Source organism: Gossypium hirsutum, chromosome A11, assembly GCF_007990345.1.
Source record: "Gossypium hirsutum isolate 1008001.06 chromosome A11, Gossypium_hirsutum_v2.1, whole genome shotgun sequence".
Taxonomy (NCBI): Eukaryota; Viridiplantae; Streptophyta; class Magnoliopsida; order Malvales; family Malvaceae; genus Gossypium; species Gossypium hirsutum.
This window is the reverse complement of record NC_053434.1, coordinates 25,832,957-25,851,798: the sequence shown is the minus strand read 5'-3', so window position 1 is coordinate 25,851,798 and position 18,842 is coordinate 25,832,957. Positions and strand designations below refer to the sequence as shown.

General features: G+C 32.3%; 1 long non-coding RNA gene across 1 annotated transcript; it reads left to right on the top strand.

Annotated features, from left to right (window-relative positions):
- Window positions 1–566: 566 nt before the first annotated feature.
- On the top strand, window positions 567–1,709 carry LOC107905407 (uncharacterized). Its single transcript, XR_001686521.2, has 2 exons — window positions 567–1,117; window positions 1,386–1,709. It is a non-coding gene; the product is annotated as an uncharacterized lncRNA (long non-coding RNA).
- Window positions 1,710–18,842: the final 17,133 nt, after the last annotated feature.

Below are 18,842 nucleotides of genomic sequence, written 5' to 3'. Positions count from 1 at the left end.
AATGTATATGGACTACTAACTATGTAATAGGAAATTAATGATTGTACAAAATAATTTGAAACAAGATTTATTCATCCACAACAATTAATATACATGAAGTAAAAATCTTAATATAAACAATGCATATATAAAACGATAATAATATAGTAAAATATTTGAAACAAGCAAAATATATAATACCAAAATTGGATTTAAAGAAATAAATAATATATATAAATAAAATTTTTTAAAAAAAATTATATGAACATATTCGAAAGAGGATTTAAATAAGTAATTCGATATAAATTATGTATATGTATATATAAATATCAATGTATGAGGATAAATATTATATAAATCCTTTAAACATAAAATTACATGGAGAAAATTTTAAAATAATAAATTATATAATAAAATAATTCAAATATGTACGAAAGAAAATAAAAAACTAAAACAATGTGAGATCAATAAAATAATACATTAAGAATAACATATTAAAAAAAATGAATAACAAATAATTCATAAAGAACACAAGATATTAACTAAAAAAACTCAATCGGAACAAAGTTAGAAGAATAATTTATAAATAAATCCAATTGTAAAAACAAGAATCATGGACCGAAATCAAACGCGCGCAAACGATCGAGGATTAAAAATGAAAATGGAACAATGTTCCAAAACGAAACGTTAAAATGCGACCTAATTTGAAACAACATGCAAATTACATGGACAAGTTTTTAAAAAAAGAAATATAAATAAGACTTAATCAAACGATGGCGCAAATGGGAAGGACCCAGCGCACAAATTCCCCTGCTGGAGCAAAATCGCGCGGATCCGAATACGGGTCGGGTCAACGCGCGGGTCCCTTACTCCTTAAACGGCACCGTTTTATTATCCTATATAAAGGGAAAAAAAACCTAAAACACTGATTCAGCCGACTATTCTTTCAGAAACAAAGGAAAAACAAACTTAAAACCTTTCTTACCAAACTCTTTTAACCCCTCTCTCTCTGTCAGTTGATCGTGGGCTTCATCAGCGACTAACGCACCTCTACCACCACGGTTTCAGCCAGATCCACAAAGATCTGTCAACCCTTGGACCGGAGGAGCAAACATCAATCAAATCGACACCAAAAACAGTAAATAAACTCTCTTTTTTAAGATTCGTCTAATAGATCCAAAATAAAGTAAAAAAAAAACAAGAATAAGAGCAGAGAGATAATCTACAAATCACCTTTGGTAAACTCTTTTTGAATTGATTTCTCTTTGCATATATGCTTGTATCCAATTTTACATCATTTCATTCTGTTTTATAGCTGAAAAAATAAAATAAATAAATAAATAAATAATAAAAATTTCATTGCTGCCATTTGCTGTTATTTGATGCTTTCTCCTTTTGTTTGTTAGTTTGTTGCAGGTGTGTACGGCGTGGAAGAACGGCGATCGTGACGTGAAGACTGGTTCCATTGTGAGGCTGCGGCGCGCGTGAGCTTGGTGGCTTAGGGTTTCCTGAGTGTTTTTTGTTTTGGGCTGGGATTTGGGTTAGGGGTTTATTTTATTTTGGGCCAATAATTTGCTTGTAAGTGGGCTAGATAATTGGGCTTGTAACAGGGACATTGGACTTGATTATTTTAGTTTTATTATTTTAGTTTTCTTTCTGGTTTTGGTTCTGGTGTAAGCCCGGGCAAATTTGGGCCTGTACAGTCTATTTATGATTTTTTTATTTCCTTAGCATTAGTTATTGTCACACTACAACCGCAATACAGTGTGATATCTTTCTCTATACCAAGAATGACTTCAAGATCCGTAAGGAATTTTCGAAGCTAGATTACTTTTTTCGCTATCTTAAAAATAGCCACATATTTGGCCATTATAGTGGAGTCAACAATACAACTCTACTTAACTCTTCTCCACACTATGGCTCATTGCCTAAGACAAGAACTTTATGTCGATTTTCTTGAATCCTAACATGTTTGAAAGTCAAAATATGAATAATCTATGGAAGTTAACTCCCCTTTAGAATAAACTGGCATATAATCCTTTATTTTCCGTACATACTTGAGTATATGTTTAATTCTCTACTAGTGTCTTGGACTAAGATTTGCCTAATATCAACTTACAAATCCTACTATAAAATACATATTTGGACATGTGCATAACATTGCATACATAAGACTCACTACTTCCGAAGCATAAGAAACCTTTCATATATGCTCTTTTTCTTTCGTTGTATTGGGATAGTCCTCTAAAGAAAGCCTGATACAAAAGATTGTGTACCCTTTTTCAAATTGACCACAACAAAACATTATAATATCTTGTTTATCTATGATGCTTTTGATAAACCTATCACCTTGTTCTTTCAATCTTTAATTATTGAAATTCTTAGAACATAGTTAACTTCACCCAAATCCTTCATGCTAAACTGTTGAGTTAATTATAGTTTAACCAATGGCAATGTCTCTACATCATTCCCAATTAGTAGTATGTCATCAATATAAAGAATTAGAAAGACCACATTTCTATTCACAATATGTTTATAAATGTAAGGTTCATCAACATTTTCTCAAATTCAAAAGTCTTGATCATTTAATCAAATATTTGATTCCATAAACGAGATGTTTGCTTAAGTTTTTATATAAAACTTAACAATTTACAAACTCTATACTAATTTCCTTTAGCTATATATCTGGTGGGTTACATCATATAGATGCTTTCTTTAAGATAATCATTCAAAAACGATGTCTTAACATCTATTTGTCAAAACTTGTGATCGAGAGTTGTTGTAATGGATGATTGAATACGGATGAACATAAGCATCGCTACTGGAAAAAAGGTCTCCTCATAATCAATACCTTCTTTCTCTGTGTAGCCTTTTTTTTTCCACAAGACAATAGTTATAGGTTTCTACATTTCCTTCTAGATTTCACTTCTTCTTTTAGATCTACTTACACCTTATGGATTTTATTTCATCCGTTAAGCCTACAAGTTCTTATATTGAATTTGATTTCATAGCATCCATCTCAGCATTCATATTTATTTCCTAGAACTTGGTATCAGCACTTTGAAATGCTTCATCATATGTGAATGGGTTATTATCATCTTGTTTGGTAGACTCCTGGTTAAAAACACTACCACCAAACTAGAAGAAATCAGGCCTTTTGGAGATCCTCCCACAATGACAAAACTTCTTATATAGCTAATTGTTTGCAAGTATATTATTCGGGCTTATTGGGCTCGTTAGTATATGAGGTATGATTATGTGTTATCTAAACCATTAACCAACTTGTACAATTTATCTAACACAATTGGACATATATAATTAGGGATCCATTTCTCTAATTTGTTTTCATTTATTCATCACATCAATTCAAGAAAAACCCAACAAGGGTTGTAACAAGCTAGCAGAAAGACCAATTGGACATATATAATTAAGGGTCAAATAATTTGTAATTAAGTTCTAACTCTTCGTTTATTAATTACAACATTATTTCATCATGGAGTCAATTCACTAAAAGTACCATAACTAAACTTATCCAATGACCCTGTCATATGTTTGTTGCCCTTATAAGATATTCTTAATGTCTTTGGGTTAAATCTGCTCACCCAATATGATCCTATCTTATCTCACTGTAACCATTACATCTTCCTTCATGTAAAGGTCAATTACTAACACTTTGTAATTAAATCATTCGCCCTTAAAAAATGACTCGTGACCATGTTACCTTTTCATTAATTCTGTAATGCCTCATCTATCATATATCAGACTTTGAATTCCACTATTGTTAATGAAGTTATGCCTTACAGAAGTCGTATACCGAATGTACTAGTTTTTAGCTTTATTACCAATTGAAATCAGGCTTTCAATACATCAAAGTGTACGAGTCATGCACGCGTAGTTTGTCACTTGCTCAGGACTAATGTAAGTCACACTATAAATACCACGAGTGAATAAATCCATAAATGAATCTTGGATTTATCCATCGTCGATCTTATCCAATGTTTGTCAGGCCAGACTATAATCGCCCAAATCTGTCTAGCCTAGACAAAAACAAATAAATAAAAATAATAAAAGTCCATTTACAAGCCCAAAACCCTAAATACCCAATCTACTAACCTAAAAACCCTAAAAGCCCAAAGCCCAAAACCTAAAAACTAAACAATAAACCCTAGCCACCTCTAAGATTTCACTAGTCGCTGCTGCTCCTCTCCTCGTCAGAAGGTGTATTGCCCGAGGTCTGTCTTCTTTTCACCGAAATGGCAAGGCATGGTTTCCCATCACCGTCAATCGCCACAGATGCCTACACAAAAAAAATAGAGAAAACAAAAACAAATATAAGTTGTATAATATTCAGCTATAAAACCCAACAAAAAATAATTTTGTATAGGGGATCAATCAATAGAATACAAAAAAAAAAAGTTTAAAAGAAAAAGGTAGCTTTTTTTTACTTCAAAGCAAATAAAAATATATATAAAAAATGAAAAGGTAGTTCTTTTTTATCTTTTTACTTGTCCACCGCTCCAATGTCGCAGGGTGCCCCTTTTTTTACTTAAGAGGGCTCTGAATCCCTTGAGATTTGTCGAAGGCCCCATCAGAAAAGAGAGAAACCGAAAGGTTTCTCCTTCTTTGGTTGGATTTTGGTTGAGTTTTTGGGGATTCTAACCCTAGATTCGGGTTTTACACGTTTAAAAGATCAAAAGGGGCCTTTTTGGGAACTTTTTGGCCATCGAAGACTTCAAACCGGCGACACCCCATGGCCGAACTAAGGGGATGGGTTGAGAGAGAAAAGAGAGTTTTTTTTTTAAAAAAAAAGAGGTTAAAAATGATTTTTTAAGTTTTTTTTACTTATATAAGCTCCCAAAATGACGTTGTTTTGGGCTTGGCTTTAGACGCCCAAAGCGGCGCCGTTTCAAGCATAGCCTGAAAACCCGACCCAGATCCTTTTAGGATCCTCGGGTTTTTGGGAAAAGGTTAAATTGCCTCTTAAGTCCTTTCACCTTTAAGCTATTTTCGATGTGGTCCTAATTTTGCTTTTTTTCCTTTTTTTTTAAATTATACCACTTCATTTTGAATTGTTTCATCTTAGTCCCCAGACTATCGACCCTTTGAGGAATGATGTGTACTGGGTTTAAGTTATTTTCCTTTTTGGTCCCTACACTATATTGCATTTTTAATCTGCCCCTTTATTTACTATTTTTATTATTTTATCCCCTAAAATTTTGTTATGGTTTTAATTTAATCCTTTTTTATTTAATCTCTCCCTTTTGTATTTATTTAATTTTCAGCATTTTTAATTCCCTATTTATATTTTATCCTTTAATTTACATAACTTGCATTTTTATTCTTATGTTTCTTAATCATCTCATTTTAGTTCTTTTTTTTTATCTTTGTATTTTTAATGTTGATGTTATTGTTCAATGATTATTTTTGCTAATTAATATTTCATTTTGCCATCACTAATATTACACAACCATGATCATAGAATTATCATACTTTTTTTATTATTTTATCATTTTTTTCATTACTAATGTTCTACTTATTATTTTACTATTATTGTCATTATTAAATAGTATTATTAATTGACTAAAATTTATTCCAATGACCACTTGTTATTATTTTGTTATCATTTTTAATCATGTAAGCTATTATATATTATTTTTGCCATTTCCATATTATGCAACACGTTTAAATATTCGTTTATTTTTGTACCAACACTTGAATAAATTAATCGCATATTGCATTAAATGTTATGTTTATTTTTCTACGATGTATATTTAGTAACTTGAATCGAGGCAATGTTCTTTATTTTGAGGATTCAAGAAATTGTGCCATTCTCCCCTTGAACCGAAAATTATTGAATGTCCTTCCCTTTTTCAATTTTTTTTAGATTTACGCAATAATTAAATGGCAATTATTCTTGTTTTCGAGGATTCAAGACCTCATGCCCTAACTTATGGGGCATGATCTTTTCTTCTCGATTAACTCAAAATAAGAAAGCATTTTCCATAAAATTTAATTTAGGTAGCAATATTTTAATCAAATAACATCAAGCAAAGAAGGATCATATTTCAAATTGTCTTCGAATTTTCAATCTTTTTACATCAAAACATCGAGTAATCAACTAGGTACCAATTTTGGACGTTATGAGGGTGTTAATCTTTCCTCATACGTAACTGACTCCCGAACCCATTTACTGGATTTTGTAGACCCAAAATTATCGTTTTAGTAAATCTAACATTTTATTAAAATAACCAAGTTTTGAGGTGATCCAATCACACCTAAATAAAAAAGGTTGGTGGCAACTTCATTTTTGTTTAAAATAAAAAGTCGATTTCCAAAAAGGTTTCAACAGCTTAGCGACTCCACTCGAGACAAATAAAAGAGCCAAGGTACGAGTCGATTACTTTTATGGTCTTTTTTGACAAAAATTGATAATCTGATTTAAATTGACAATCCCCTCCTTGTATTTCATCCTTCATATTTTATTTTAGTGGTAAATAATGTCTTTATTATCTTGGGTTACATAATGATTTAATATGTCTACTTTACGGGTTCAAGTTTCTCTTGTTATATTATATTGCATGGCATAATCGTTCCATTTTACCCTTCTTAAGTGGGAGTGAGAACTGTTCCTTCGTAAGGTCTTCACCTTCGTATAGGATAGGGATCGCTTTCGGGATACATCCATACCTATGTCTACGTTAGGTCTTCATCTCCATACAACCATAGGAAAATGTATTCCCTTGAACTGAACTCGGTTTGTATGAGCCTATAATGGGTGAGGATTGAGGAATCTGCTGGTTCAAGTACCCTTACTTTAGAACTAAATACGTATAATGAGCCCTAAGAACCTACCCTAGGTAGAACCATATCAAACCTTTAGTGGTCACCCGAATAGATGTTCTATTTATTATTTTATTTTTTTTGTATTCTTTTTCCATGACAGACTCTCTATTTAGCAACTGAACACAAATCAACACTTTCTTTTAATATAAAAATGCAAGGCAGTCACAGCCAAGACAAAATAAAACAAGTTAGTACATTTTATACAAAGCAAGAATACAAAATAATAAATAATAAATAAAACATCTATTCGGGTGACCACTAAACGTTTGATATGGTTCTACCTAGGATAAAGTAGAAGACAATGCGGCCGTACGAATATGGTCCGAGAAAAGACAACAAGAAAAAGGCAACATCCTATCAGAGGGGTACATATCAGAATTATGGGATTTCACTAGCATTATTGTGACTCAGAATAATCTTTGAGAGCTGAAAGAAATATGGGATCAATAAGATGATGAAATCAAGCAGTTATGCTACTGTAAATATGGTGATTTGACTTATCTACTCGATCTCAAAGTGGATAAGTACCTATTCCAAGCTCTTACTCAATATTAGAATCTCTCCTATAGCTATTTCACTTTTGGGAAAGTAGACTTGGTGCCCACCGTAGAAGAGTACACCACTCTGCTCCATTACCCGAGGATCCAGGTCAAAAAAGCCTATTCTAGAGCCGCCAATGTCCCGACTTTCTTAAAGAGACTAATGAACATAACTGGGATGAGTAAGCAATGGGTCGCGGCCCGGATTAAACAAAAAGAAGATAGTAAATGCATCTCTTGGAGAAGTCTACGAGATTTGATCTTGGTATATCCAGATACGAGGAAAAGGGTCAACATCTTTACCTTGAGTATTTATGGTCCTCCCCAAAACACTAGGGCATATAAATGATGCAGTTTCAGATCTATTTCACCGACTTGACAAAAGGGTCATTCCCGTCCTGGTAATTTTGGCTGAAACTTTCAGATCTTTAAGTGCATGTTAGAGAGCGGGTGAAGGAAGATTTATCGGATGTACACAACTCTTGCTAGTCTGGTTCCATAGCCACTTCTAAAAGGTAAAAAAAAGTCTCTTATAGAGTCTTCTCTGAAGACTATTCTCTGTTGAAAGAATTTGTGGCTATACGAAGACAAGACAACATTTCTGAAGAAAAGTGGATGGTAATTCTCTAGAGTCTCCAAGACGAAGATGTTGAATGGAGAGCCCCTTGGATGATCCCTAATGAAATTTTGTATCAATGTGGAGACTTTAACTAGGTCCCTCTACTCAGGATATGGGGAGCTATTGGATATGCCCCTCTACTTGTATTGAGACAGTATAGGTTAAGGCAATTTATTCCGGCAACGCAAAGATTGGCTCAATGTAAGTTTTCATATAAATGCGACAATTACAAAAATAAGGTTCGTGAAATTTAGAACGCATGGAACAAAACTCACAAAATGAAAAGATCTGCCGCAAATCTCATGATGACCCCAGAATAAGATTAGTGGTGGGGTAAAAGAATCAACGACAATGTCCCTTCATCAAGTCAAGAAAGTACTCGGCCGATAAGGAACTGCATTTGTCGATAAGGACTATTGGGGTAGGTAAAACATCAGAATAATGGCAGTAGGAAATCCAAGAAAAGATTAAAGTCAATCAGTAGGAAAGGAAATTTTAATATGCTCGAATCCGAGAAGATGCTCTAAGAAGGGAATTGTTAGAAAGTCGAGATGAAAAAGTTGGCTTGAGAGCCCATATAGCAGACTTGGAAAGGTCTCTACATCAACATCGCAGTCACAACTCTGTGATTAAGTTGAAAGCAAGCCTGATTAAGATCAAAGAGTAGAAGAGAAAGATAAAAGAGCTCGAGGTTGCATTGCAAAATTGTGAACTCCGAGTTAAGCTTCTTGAAACGAACAATGAACATTGGAAATATCAACTCCAACGCTCTTAAGGTCAGATCAGGGATAGAGACCACATTATGAGTGAAGCTTTGACTCAAGTGCGGGAAGTAGCCGACCATTTGCAAACCCTAACAGTTCAAGCTAACATGCTAAGGTTGATATATGAATCAGAACTAAATCGGTGCCAGGAATTAGCTTCGCTTCTTAGGAAAGTCAAGGCTTTAAGTATTAGCGCAGGGTCAGATATGTAAAATATATACGTTTTATGTAAAAAAATTTGTTTCCTAGTAAAGTTATTCTAATGAAGTTGAACCAGAATCAATGCCTTTTTTTTGCATTCATTCATTAGCATTACATTTCATTACATGCATTAAATTTAATAAAAAGACCCTATTTAATAAAATTATGACAGCTACCCCAGAAACCACTAACAATCTACCAACTGAATATCGTTACAGTAACCGCAGTAAAACCAAAGCCTTAGATCAAAAGTTAGAGAGACTAGAACAAATTTAGACAGACATGCAAGACCAGTTGCAAGCACAGCTATAGGGCCAATTAGCTAAGGTGCAACAAGACATGAAGGACCAAATACAGGAGTTCCAAAGTAGCATAATAAACCAGTTTACCCAATTATTGGCACGCAGACTTGAAAAAGGGGAGAGTGTTATAAACTCCAAAGATGATAATAATGACCCTATATATCCCCCGAGCTTTACCCCAGCAAATGTCTAAGCCCAGTCGAATACATATCCACAACGAGTGCCCGTTACCATAGGACCACAACAATACCAGACCAGCACCTCAGAACCGGTGAATTACCCAATAGGTTCAGGTTCCAACCTCGGTGATAATCCAACTAACCCCATTGTTCTAGATTTGAATCACATGGAAAAAATAGAGAGGGGAGAGTAGAATTGCCAAAGCTGCTGGAAGATCAGTGCAAGTGGTTGGAGGAGAAATTCGGAGCTATGGAGATTGGTGACTACCTTTGTGGGGTTGATGCCAAGGAATTAAGTTTAGTCCCGGATCTGGTACTCCCAAAAAAATTCAAAACTCTAGAGTTCGAGAAATATAATGGGAAATAAATGTAACACCCCCTACCCATATCCGTCATCGGAGTAGGGTACGAGGCATTACCTAAGCTTATCGAATCATTATTAATTAGGGGAAAAAGTAAAACAAAGTAAACATGTAATATTTAATAAATTCGTTTAACATGGTAATTAACTTACTGCTTCTCTATATTCAATATAATTATGCAAAGTATAATTATTCGAATTGATCATGAGCCCTAATACCTATTCTCATCACATTGTTAGTCATATAATTCATATAAATATCAAGAAACATGTATGGGCTCAACTTTCATTAAATTTCTTATATGCATATACTTTTACACATCATTTATTCACATAACTTATAACAATCATATCTATGTATTTTAAATACGTTTTCATAACAATTTGTCTTGATTTCAGACTATCTCACATTGGAGCTTTACTCATCAAATCATTTGAAATATTATCTTTATACAAATAGTACACTTGAGTTGCACAATTCTATAATTATGAACGAACACATTTATAAAATATATTCTATGTTCATATATCATAGTCTCATGCCTCCATATATCAAATACATAACCATCATTTTCTTGTGTTTCAGATAAATACATATAACCATACATAAGCATGTCATTCATTATTTCTTCCTGTCTATCACAATTTCAAATGACAGATTCATGTGAATAAGCTTAATAATAACCATGAAAATACTTACCACATTCTTTCACACATGTTCCACTTATAACATATTTTTCTTTATATTTGGCTTGACAGTTACTAAGAAATTTCAAATATTCATTTATTAGGTAATATCAAATATTCAAATTACTCTTTAACATATATAACATTTAATTCAAATATGAATTTATAACCTTTTTCATTTTAACAAAGTTTGACATTTACCAAATATAATTGAGCATGTGATCAATTTATGCATAAGTCACTCACATATTTTCCTCCTCCTCCTCTCCATTCTACATCCTTAATGTATATAACATGCTTATAAGTAACATTATCTATAATTTCACTATTTACTTATATTTATATTTCAAAGTTGTCCATCTGTGTCATAGTCACTAAATCATTTTTAACTTGAGCTATGGAGCTCTAAATTAAGATCTGCTAATTTTCCCTGAAACTATACTTACATATATTCTTACCATAAAATTTTCATAATTTTTAGTTCAGCCAATAAGTACATTTTATTCTTTAAATTCACCCCTATTCTGTTGTCTGAGAGTTCCAACCCTTCTTCACTAAAAATTAATTATCTCCTCGTACAGGATTCAAATAATGTTCTTGTTAGTTTATCTTGAAAATAAACTCATTCAGGATTTTAAAAATATAAAAATAAGCCCTTAATTTTTTTTTCATTTTTTTATGATTTTTCAAAGTCAAAATAGGGGAACTCGAAATCATTCTGACATTGTCTCACAAAATTTATTATATCTCATAATTTAAAATTCCATTACTTACATTGTTTCTCCTATGAGAAACTAGACTCAATAAGCTTTAATTTCATATTTTATTCATCCTCTCATTTGATTTCTACAATTTTTTATGATTTTTCAAAGTTATACTACTGCTGCTGTCTAGAACAGTTCTAATGCAAAATGTTGATTTCCATTTTACCCAAATTTCACAATTCATACATTTTAGTTCTTGCTCAATTAACCCCTCAATTGAGCTAATTTTTCTCAATTAATACTTTAGTCTATCATTTTAAACTACTTTATAACCCCTAAAAATCAAAACTTTAGCACTAGAACTTAATTCCAAACTCTTTCACAATTAGGTGCTAAAATCAATTTCCATCAATTTTACTTGATAAAATCATCATATATCAAAATTCAAGCTTCAATTATATATTTATTCATCATACGCTTTCAACATTCATCCATAGCAACTTTAAAAATTATCCATGGAATGAAAAACTAATAACATAGTAAGTTGGACCCAATTGTAAAAGTCTAAAATCTTAGAAATTTTAAGGAGAAAGCAAGAATTAAACTTACATGAAGTTAGATTATGAAATCCAGCTTGAACCCTCATCCATGGCTTTTTTTCAACTGATGAAAATGAAGAGAATTCTAGATATTCCAATTTGGTCCCATTTTTATTTAGCTAATTTTGGCAATTTTCTAATTTTGCCCTTATTTCACCCATTTCCTGATTTTTCTCAGCTATTCCCACCCAAAATATCTCCTTCGGCTTATTTTCACTTTAGGTCCTTCCTCATTTGACAATTGAGCTATTTAATCCTTCTAGCAACTTTTATACCTTTTTCAATTTAGTCCTTTTTATTTAATTAATCACCCAAACGTCAAAATTTTCTAACGAAATTTTAATACTACCTTATCGACACTCCGTAAATATTTATAAAAATATTTATGGCTCGGTTTATAACACCGAGATCTCGATACTTTTTTTCTCAATTTTTTGACCAAATAAATTTTTATAAAACACAATTTACTATTTCAAAAATCTTTTCAAGTTACATTTGGCTCATAAATATTAAATAATATAATCTATGAGTTAATTTGTCAGATTTGGTGGTCTCGAACCACTATTTCCAACATTGCTGAAATTTGGGCTATTACAACTCTCCCCCCCTTTTAGAATTTTCGTCCTCGAAAATTCCTTCGGAGGAGAGGTTCAAATATTTTTCACTAACTAATAGTATCACCACTTCTCAAAGCTGAAACATTAACTGCCACTTCTAACTCATATATCAAGTAATTCTTTTCATACAATTTTTAATTGCTTAAAAGTGTAGACTATTTCTTTTTCTTACTGCATCAAAACACAGTTTACCCTCTCAATGATATATCACTGTAAATCACAACTTTCTTACCCGATTTAGACTGAACCAGAACTGATGCTTCGATCAACAGAACTTTTATTTGGTCAAAATTTTGCTAACATTTATTAAACCATTCAAATCTTACATCTTTCTGTAACAATTGTATCATTAGTATAGCTTTCAATTATTAACACCGAAGCTTTAAATTTTTCAAAGTTGTAACCATCATACCAATTGAAACCATAGTACCATAATAAGGTCACCATCTCAACCTTAGAAATAAAATAATACTTCAACATCAATAATACTTCCCAAACAGAAAAAAAAAGACTAAAAATAGTCCCAATAACAACCAATGCAATAACATGATATCCACAATCTGTGATTCATATTACTAAACTTCCATATTCGAATCAGGAGTTATAACAGTAAATGTAATGGTCTCCGACTAATAAATATCTTTCTCAAATATATATTATATTATATTTACAATTCATAGCTTCAATTAATAGAAGTAGAAAACAACATCATATGAATCTTTTTATCAAATCTTCTCTCAAGTATAATTTATTAGAAAACCAGAGAAGAGATAAAGAAGTACCGCTCATATTTTAATCAGACTTTCAACAATTCCATTTAACATCATGATCAGCCAACCATTCTATAAAATACTAATCACATTTGAAAATGAACAATTACATAGATTTCTATATATATACAAATAATGTAGAATACCTAGAAAAGATTGATGTAAGATATATAATCATAACAGTTGCAGTCAAATATCTTTTCTATTTTATCACTGTGCAACTGACTAATAAAATCAACAATAATTCTACATTATACAGCTCACTAAAAGAACTAATTCAGAAGAAATTTCCAGTAAATTTGCTTTGTAGATACCATACCTGAATAAATCGATTACTCAATAATAACTTCTTTCTTAACAGTAACATTGCATATTCTGAATAATCCTCAGAAAAATTGTCTGATATCTCTGTCATAATCATTTTTACTTACTAATCCATTCTCTATCCTTTCATCTCACAATTTATTTTTAATTCAATCTTTTAAACACAAATCGAAAATAATACTTTACCTTGTAATGAAAATTGTTTACCTTTTTAATAAAAGCCCACTAGACTAAACAGAACACTTAGAATATACAGAACTGATATAGAGGTGCATTATTATGCACTATTAAACAGAGAGCACTAATGTGCTAATAATAAATGAGCGCTCTAGTGTTCTTTAATGGCATGCCACTAATATTCTAGTAGTTCTAAATTCCGTCTACTTGAGCATTAAAATTGAAATTCATACATTTAAATAATTTACAATTTAATCCTTGTACCAATAATCCGAATTTTTATATATTCTCTATATTTAATACATGTAATGTATTTCAAAATTCACTAGTCATTCATAATTTACTAATAATTCTTATCATGTACTTCATCTATCACTATCCAATTCCAATTTCACTTTCAATTTATTCGCAACTCAATTTAATTTCACTTTCTCATCAATATACAATTCAATACTAATATTTATCCATCACTCAATTTAATTTCCATTCAATTCAACAATAACACTTACCTCATACTTCACTTACCATATACATAATTTAACATTTAACATTTAATAATAAATAATTTGAATTATAGTAATACAACCGTATGATGGGTATGTCTATACTCAGTGGTATTATCATAATTCAAATTACAAAAACTATAATAAATAATAGACATCAAACATGTAACATTATGAGTCATGTGTGTTAATTTATATTTAATTTCATATCTCAACAATAGTCTTCCATCAAAGGGTATCACATATCATCTATATTATCTTTAATCAATTCATGAACCTTTGGCTCAAGCTTTCAATCTCATATCTCAATTTCAATTCACATTTCAGTTCATAATTTCACTTTTCATACTTTCAATACTTCAATCGATCAAATTCATTGGATTTTCTCATTTCATTTATTCAACCCTATTAACATAACTTGGACTCAGACGGATACACGGATCCAACCAAACACACCAGTACGGCACATTGTGCCTAAAATGGTACATAGTACCTGATCAGTATACGACACATAAGTGCCTGAAATGACACACGAGGTACCTGATATGACACACGAGATGCCTGATACACACATGAGGTGCCTAAAATACGACACATAAAGTGCCTGAAATATGACACATAAAGTGCCTGATCGGCAAAGCTGATATATCCCATACTCTTCCAAATCCTATGGCATGCTAATTATATCTGACTAACCCGAAAAGTTAATAGGGAATTCAATTCTCATTTCAATTTCACTTAATTTTCATATTTACCCCTATTAACAAGACTCGGACTTTGGCGGATATGCGGATCCAACCAACACACCAGTACGGCACTCAGTACCTCAGCGGCTTTGCCGAAGTCAAACAATAATAGTACGGTACTCAATACCTCATCGGATTAAACCGAAGTAAAAGTAGCAGTATGACACACAAGGTGCCTCATCGACTCAAAGTCGATGATGACCAATTGTTAATCTATTGTTTTCAGGATAGCTTGACCAGGTCAGCTACCAAATGATACAACCAGCTGAGTCGTGTCAAGATCAATTCATGGAAAGACTTGGCATAGGCTTTTATCAAACAATACAGTCATGTGATCAATATGACAACTGATAGAATTATGCTACAAAACATGGAGAAAAAGCAAAATAAAAGCTTTAGAAAATGCGCTCAAAGATGGAGGGAGGTGGCAACATAAGTTCAGCCGCCTCTTTTGGAAAAGGAGACGACAATACTTTTCATAAACACTTTGAAAGCCTCATTCATCAACCATATGCTGGGTAGTGCTACCAAAAGCTTCTCAGATATAGTCATGTCCAGAAAAATGATTGAGATTACAGTAAGGAATAGAAAAATAGACGCGGGGGGAAGTGCTAAAAGGTCTGCCCCAAAAAAGAAAGAAAATAAAGTAAATATCGCGAGTGTGTATAATAAGAGCTATTCAAAACCGGTCACCATAAGCCAACCAATTGCCATGACAATCAGCCATCAAGGCCCTTTGAGGCAAGAATCTAACTCAAGGTCAAACACGAAAAAACTCCAATTCACGCCTATCCCGATGACATATGGCGAGTTATATCAAAATCTGTTTAACGCGAATGTAATATCCCTATTTTACTTAAAGCCCATGCAACCACCATTCCCAAAGTGGTATGATGCGAATTCTCAATATGAGTATCACGCAGGAATAACGGGACACTCGATTGAGAACTGCGTTGCATTCAAGAAGTTGATCAAGAAGTTTTGTAACAGCCCGTTTTTAGGGTTAATCAGAACAGCGGTTTTGGGACCACAATCCAAAGTCAAAATATTTATTTTTTTATTTTTTAAGGTTTAAAGTATGATAAAACATTCATGTGAAAATTTCGTAAAGAAATTTTATCGTTTCAGTGGTTAATTCGGTAAAAAGGACTAAATCGCGTAAAGCGTAAAAGTTGTGTTCTATTAGCTAAAAGTGTTTATTGGCTATGGTTTTTAAAATTAGGATCCCCAAATGGTAATTAAACCATTTGAATTGCGTGTGGACATTTATGGGCATTATTATGTATGTTATAATGGTTTTATTATATGGTTAATATGGTAAATTATTAATAAAGGTTATTTATAATAAAACAAACAAATTTTAATGGCTTTCATCTTCTTGAATTGTCAAAACTTGAAGTTGGGAGAAACCATTTTAAGGTTTGGGATATTCGGCACTTGTAAGCCAAATTGTAAGTCCATTTTGACTCGATTTTTTATGAGTTTTATGTTTTTGTGATCGTTGCAACTAGTACTAGCTAGCCCGTGTCTTTGATTTCAAAAATGTTAAACATTTTGATAGTTTCCATTGATGAGTTTATGTGTTCTTTGATTTTAATGGTGAAATATGAATATTACATGTTAGATTTTCATCTTTTATAAAGTGATTTTTGATGAAAATGTAAATTAGGGATTAAATTGTGAAATATTAAAATTATATGGTTAAAAGTGTGATTATTTGGAAAATTTAGGCTGCTAAGGCAATAAGAAGAATTTAGCTAAGCATCGGTAGGATGAAATTGTAATTTTATGTGATAATGACTAAATTACAAAAATATGGAATAATCGGGGCAAAAATGTAATTTTGCAAAAATATGCAAATTATGTTAAATTGAATGAAATGATTATTAAATAAGGAAATTTTTTTATTATGTAGATTGAGAAAATTAAAATTCGGATCTAGAACAGAGGAAAACAAAGTATCAGACTAGTCGATCCGTTTCGAGTTTTAACGAATCGAGGTAAGTTCGTATACTAATAAACATACTTAAATTGTGTTATAAATGCTTCTTTATTATTGAATTGAATTGAATGCTGAATGGTCATGATTACAAGCAAGAATTGACAGAGTTATGACATCCGAAAGTCCCGTACGAACCTAGGAATAGTATAGGATACAAATGTCATAACATTAGGTTACCGAGATGTGATTACATGTAAGACTATGTCTGGAACATTAGCATTGTATTTTGATTACGTGTAAGACCATGTCTGGGACATTGGCATCGTTAATCGATTTCATGTAAGACCCTGTCTGGGACAGTGGCATCGATATGTGATAACATGTAAAACCATATCTGGGATATGGCATTGTACGAGCTATAGGTGATTGCCAAGTATCCTTAATGATTCCGAATAGTTCAACAGGCATAGTTAAGATGAGAATGAAAGTACAATCAAATTAAGTGATACAGGTTCATACAGAGCTTATATGAGAACCAAATGAAGGCAATTTGGTAAGTTCTTAGTGTATCACGTATACAAAATGAGAAAGATTTATGTATAAGTATGTTTCATGCCAAAATGCGTTTATTTGGCTATAATGAGGTATGAATTGAATGATATGTGAGATATGAGTTATAGTTGTTTTAACTAAATATACATATGGCACATAGAGTGCGAAATACCGTTATTTGATGATATTTCACATAATTCACTTGGCTAAAGAAAAGGTGATGAAAATTGAATTGAATAAAGTTTATATATATAATTGCTTATGCATATGAAGATGTGAATGAATTGATAAGAAGTATTCAAATCATATGTGTTGTGAATGAATAAACTCATGAAAATCTTGATTAACTATGTGCATGAATTTGAGATAAAATGGTGCAAACATATGAATTATGTCATGTTTGAATAATGGTTTTTAAAATGTAGTTATTTAATAATATGAGTTTATTACCATACGAGCTTACTAAGCTTTATAGCTTAATTTGTGTTAATTTTCTATGTTTTATAGTGTTTCGAACGTTCGCTCGGGTTAGAAGTCGGCGGAGATCGCTTCACACTATCCGATTTTAATTTCGGTATTTATACACTTGTGACTTGGTTATATGGCATGTATAGGCTTAAGTCTTTTGATAAAAATTTTGGTGATGTATTTGGCCATTTTATATGGCTTATTAATAATTTATGTTTGATGTGTAATTTGCTTGTGTAGTGGCATAATTTGGTATGATTGGTAATGGTTCAAGTTGATCATTTGATCATTTGGTATATGATGAGTATTTACTTATGAAAAGCATGATTTTAGACTTGATAAGTGAATGGCTAATAAATGATCTATGAGTCAAGCTTTGTGTGTGACTGATGGTAGTAAAAATACATATTGAAATAGGCTGTATTGATGAGTATGATATGTACTTTGGTATATGATTGAATAGGTGAGTAATGAGGAATGAATCATGCTAGTTTGGTATGTGTTTGATTGTACAAATGGTATTGATTTGAGTTGATGAAATGGATAGAATTGGTATTCTAAGTTTGGTGCATAAAATAACATGGTTTGGCTGCTTATTAATGTATTGAAATGGCATGAAATGTGGTGTTTTAGGTATGCTTGAGAAGGGTGAGAAATGTGGCTTCAACCAAGCCTATTTTCTCTCCACAGGGTTGAGCACACGGGCGTGTAGCTTGACCGTGTGCAACACATGGCCTTAGAACATGGTCGTGTGTCCCCTAAGGTAGCCCTTCAAATTAAGTCAGTATACCTTACAGGTTTGGCACGGCCTAGACACATGGGTGTGTCTACTGGCCGTGTAAGACACACAGGCTAGCACATGGGCGTATGGCCAGCCGTGTGACCTAAGTCAGTAACCCCTCTAGATTTCCCACGGCCAAGGCAGACGGGCGTTTCTCCGGCCGTGTGGTGCAAGTCAGTATGTAT